Here is a 6,000-nt window from a genome sequence, read left to right on the forward strand (position 1 = left end):
TCAGCCATGTCAATCAGAGAAGAAAAATAAATAAAAGGAATCGGAATTGGAAAAGAAGTAAAACTGTCATTGTTTGCAGATGACATGATCCTATACATAAAATATCCTAAAGATGCCACCAGAAAACTACTAAAGTTAATCAATGAATTTAGTAAAGTAGCAGGATATAAAATTAATGCACAGAAATCTCTTGCATCCCTATACACAAACAATAAAAAAAACAGAAAGAAAAATTAAGGAAATGCTCCCATATATCATTGTTACTAAAAGAATAAAACACCTAGGAATAAACCTACCTAAGGAGGCAAATGACCTCTATGTAGAAAACTATGAGACTCTGATGAAAAAGATCAAAGATGATACAAACAGATGGAAAGATATACCACTTTCTTAGATTGGAAGAATAAACACTGTGAAAGTGACTATACTACTCAAAGCAATACACAGATTCAGTGCAATCCCTATCAAATTTCCAATGGCATTTTTCACAGAACTAGAATAAGATATTTTATGATTTGTATGGAAATGCAAAAGACCCTGACTAGCCAAAGCAATCTTGAGAAAGAAAAATGGAGCTGGAGGAATCAGGCTCCCTGACTTCAGACTATACTACAAGGTTACAGTAATCAAGACAGTATGGTAGTGGCACAAAACAGAAATATAGACAAACGGAACAGGATAGAAAGCCCAGAGATAAACCCATGTCACCTTATCTTTGATAAAGGAGGCAAGAATATACAATGGAGAAAAGACAGCCTCTTTAGTAAGTGGTGCTGGGAAAACTGAACAGCTACATGTAAAAGAATGAAGTTAGAACACTTCCTAACCACCATACTCAAAAATAACCTCAAAATGGATTGAAGACCTATATGTAAGCCCAGACATTACAAAATCTTAGATGAAAACATAGGCAAAACACTTTATGACATAAATCACAGGAAGATCCTTTTTGACCCATCCCCTAGAGTAAAGAAAATCAAAACAAAAATAAACAAATGGGACCTAATGAAGTTTAAAAGCTTTTGCACTGCAAAGAAAACCATAAACAACATAAGAAAAAGAAAAAAAAAACACATGACAACCCTCAGAATGGGAGAAAATATTTACAAATGAATCAATGGACAAAGGATTAATCTCCAAAATATACAAGCAGCTCATGCAGCTCAATATCACAAAACAAACAATCTCATCCAAAAATGGGCCTAAGAACTAAATAGTTATTTCTCCAAAGAAGACATACAGATGACCATCGAGCACATGAAAAGATGCTCAAAATCACTAATCATTAGAGAAATGAAAACCAAAACTACAATGAGGTATCACCTCATACCAGTCAAAGGCCCATCATCAAAAAATCAAGGAACAATAAATGCTGGAGAGGCTGTGCAGAAAAGAGAACCTCTTGCACTGTTGTTGGGAATGTAAATTGATACAGCCACTGTGGAGAACAGTATGGAGGTTCCTTAAAAAACTAAAAATTGAATTACCATATCACCCAGCAATCCCACTAGTGGGCATATAACCTGGGAAAACCATAATTCAGAAACATACATGTACCACGATGTTCACTGCAGCACTATTTACAATAGCCAGGACATGGAACCAACCAAAATGTACATCAACAGATGAATGGGTAAAGAAGATGTGGCACGTATATACAATGGGATACTACTCAGCCATTAAAAGAAACAAAATTGAGTTATTTGTAGTGAGGTAGATGGACCTAGAGTCTGTCATACAGAGTATAGTAAGTCAGAAAGAGAAAAATAAATACCATCTTCTAATAAATATATATGGAATTTAAAATAACGGTACTGATGAACCTAGTGGCATGGCAGGAATAAAGACGCAAATGCAGAGAATGAACTTGAGGACATGGAGGGGGAAGGGGAAGCTGGGATGAATGAGTAGCATTGACATATATACACTACCCAATATAAAATGGATGGCTAGTGGGAAGCTTCTGCAGAGAACAGGGATATCAGCTTGGTGCTTTATGGTGACCTAGAGGGATGGTATAGGGATGGTGGGAGGGAAGCCCCAAAGGGATGGGATACGGGGAAATATGTATACATATAGCTTATTCACTTTGTTGTGAACCAGAAAATGTTCTAGGATTGATTGAAAAAAAAAAAAGAAAAATAAAAGAAATAAAAATATTGAAATAAAGTGACAGATAAAGAAGATAATTAAAATGATGTGTCATCAAAGAAGAAGGTGAAATCAATGAAACAGTACAATACTATAAATTGTATTCAGAAAAATGTTACTAAAATTTTAAAAAGAAAAAAAAAATCCCTGAAGATTACATATTGAAAGGACAGTATCTCTTAGAGAAAATGATGTCTAAATACTTCATTTGAAATGAAGTCTTGAAAGAAAAGTAAACAAAAAATTTGGACAGAATAGCAAAGTAAATCATTTAAAAGACAAAGAAAATAAGATGGTGATGAGATTTTTATTGATAATAACACAATGCCAGAAGATAATGGATATTTTTTGATATTCAGGGAGAGAAAATGAGTCAAATGTCATATATTCTTCTAGATGTATAGATGCTTCACACACAGCCTGTCATAACCTTGCAAAGTTTCTTTAGAAAGTACTCCTGAAATAATAGAGGAAGGACCTTCTGAACTCCATAAAAGCAACAGGAATACAAGCAAAAATTGTCAAAATTAATTTTTTTCAGAAATCTGGAATTTAAGCAAAGGTTTACAATAATGTAAGGAGTATTTTTTCAAGAAAACTGGCTGAATCTCATTAAAAAGAGCAAGCTTTATGAAATCTTAATTGGCTCTATACCTGTTACCCTCTCCCAAGCTCTGCAAGTAGCTTTGAAAAACAAAAGGCACACAATAAGGCATGATATCTGTGAAAATCAGAAGGCCAGCAGCTGCTGGAGAGGACAACACAGGACTGAACAAAAGCCCCATCCTCAGAAACTGTCACTTATTGACCACACTGGAAGCTCCCTAAAAAGCTTAATTCTCAGGGTTTGTCTTTCTTTATCCTGACTCAGAGCTTGCTCTATGTAAACAGTTCTATCCTCAGGGCATTTGTGCAAAACCATCATAAGAATTATTTATAATTGCAGTTGCCTGAGGCAGCAATATCATTTGTGGCTAATAAGAGGCTGATCAAAACATTTAAAAAGAAAAATTAGGAAATAATTTCCATTAGGAGGCTCCAAAAATATCTGGAATATTCTTGGTGATCCAGAAGACCACAAGCATGTGCAAGGCTGTGTGTATGCCCAGGAAAGGCACATGAATGTTCTGATTTCTAACCCCTGCCTGACTCCACAGCTGGTACAAGCAGGGAGTGAAGAGTAAGGCAGCATTTTTGGAGATTAGAGAGACATCCCAAGACACACACAGGTCCCTCTGCAAAGAATGGGAGACTTACTGGCTCAAGGCATTTAAGGGAATCTCTGTCTGGTCCTCAGCTGACCACTAAACTAACTAAGCAGAGACTTCAGTGACCACACAAAATAAGCATGTAGAATTTACTAAATTAGTCCAGAAAAGACACTTAGACAAACAGCAATAATAACAAAAACAACAACAAACAAATGACAAGAAGCAGAACAACAACAACAAAACTCAGAAGAGGGGGAAAATCTGACTTCCAGAGTTGCTACTTTATAATATTCAAAATGTCCTGTTTTCAACAACAAAAAATTATGTTAAAATTTTCCACAACCACAAAAAATTATAAAGAAAAAAGAACATGACACCTACACAGAAAAGAAAAAATAGAAATGAATAAAAATTGTCCCTGGACATGCCCAGTCATTGAGCTTATTAGCCAAAGACTTTAAACCAAACTTTTTATATATGCTGAAGAGCTTAAAGAAACCATGTGCAAAGAAACCATGAGAGTGGTGTCTCACCAAATAGAGTATGTCGATAAAGAAATAGAAATTTTGAAAAGGAAACAAATTGGAATTCTGGAGTTGAAAATTTAACTGGAGGGGCTCCACATCATATTCGAACAGGAAGAAGGAAGAATCACTACATTTGAAAATGGTGCAATTGAGATTATTCAGGTTGAGAAAAAGAAAGAAAAAATGGTGAAGAAAAAACTAATACAGCTTTAGAGGACTTTGGGACTCCATCTAGCAAACCAACATACAAATAGTGGGAGTTCCAGAAAGAAAAGAGACAACTAAGATCCGATGCAGCCAAAATTTAAAAAAAATAATAAAAATAAAAATATTTTAAAAAAGGATGCTCAGGCCTTTTTGTATACAACCTGAGTATTTTCCATCTCACTTGTTCTGTATCTTGATAGAATGTGAAGAAATATCACTAATTATCTCAAGAAGTTGCATCTGGATTTCATGTATGGTTTGGTCAAATACCAGCAAACTCAACATCTTATGCCTTTTATCAAAAAAGTGCACTATTTCATTTTGCACACTTTCTATAATATGCAATTTTAACACAGAGTCCCAAACACAAACACCATTAAAAGAATATCTTTATTTTATAACAAAATTGAAAACTCTGAGAATGCTTAAATGATTGGTCAATTTTCTCTAGGAATCTTTGATACGACAGCACAATACCCTTTGAATTATACTCAGTTCCTTTAGTTGCATCAGTTGGGGAAACCATCAGGTTAAAAAGATGGTAAAAGTATTCTCAGAAAAATAAACTTTACAGTTTAAGTTACAATTACCTAAAGGTAAAGATGTTGGGAATATTGTCAAGAAATATTTTAGCACTGATCTGATCTTCTACTGGAGCAAAAAATGGCAGGTTATATTACTAGATCAAAAAAAATTTGGAAATATACTTTATATTGTCTAAAAATAATTCATATATATTAGCAAACAGTTTTTTTTTTCCTTTTTTTCCTCCCCAAACAGATTTATTTCTTGTTACTTTAAGCATACAGATAATTGTGTAAAAAAACAAAAAACAAAAAAAATGTTAAAGATAATTTGAATAATGACTAATACCATTACAGGTAACTTTCAGCTCTAAAGATACTATTTTTCAACCTGAATTTGGGGTCTTATTATAAAAAAAATAAAATTCCTATTATATAAAACATTTCTACCATGAGGAAACAAACTGAGGGCCTGAAATCTGATATTTGTTCATAATTATACATGAAGTTTTAATAATAAATTGTAATATATATGCCTAAAATAGAAGAATGAGCACATAAATTATAGGATACTATATATTGAAATGTTAATTTGATGAAAAAGAATATTTAATGGAATGAGAAATGTTTATGCTGTACAATTAAGTGAAAACGTATAGGTTGTAGTAAATGTACAGTTTGTGTATCATTGTACAAAAATAAACAGAATCATACCTAGAAAAATGACAGAAAGGTATAAGCTAAAATGATAATTATGGTTATTTCTAGTAAGGGTACTTATATGCATTTTTCTTTTCCTATTTTGTTTTTCCATATTTGTCACATTGCTGTAATAAAAATATATTCTTTTTATAATAAAAATAGTATTTACAAAATAGCATATGATGATACTTTCTCCCATGTTTACCTCCAAAAGAAAAAGAAACTTGATAAAAACTGGGATTTTGTTGTGGGTGCTTTGATCTTTCAGAAGCCTTTCATTCAAAACATTGGAAATACTGAGTCATATTATACAACTGTACTGTAAGTTATTTATATTCTTTCAAAGCCTTTAGTTTAAGGTTATGTCAATTTGTAACTCCTACCTTTTTAAGATATATTTTTTATTTTAAATATTTTGTGTGGGTTTTTAAAAGAGTTTATATATGTTTTAATATATTTTCAATAGGCAAAGGGCAAGAGAAGAATTAGAATTAGAGAGAGGTTTTGTGACATCCATTCAGAGAACATAGCATGTGTCCTTTGCAACAGAAAAAAGAGAGCAAAATGATGTCTGTATCCCCCTGGAAATCCAAAGGGCTAGAAATGATCTGTCTAGATATTTTGATGACTGAGTGAAGGAAAGGTGGTTAGCCTCCCAGAATTAATGGGAGCAAAGAA

This window comes from Hippopotamus amphibius, chromosome 17, assembly GCF_030028045.1.
Source record: "Hippopotamus amphibius kiboko isolate mHipAmp2 chromosome 17, mHipAmp2.hap2, whole genome shotgun sequence".
In the NCBI taxonomy this organism is placed as follows: domain Eukaryota; kingdom Metazoa; phylum Chordata; class Mammalia; order Artiodactyla; family Hippopotamidae; genus Hippopotamus; species Hippopotamus amphibius.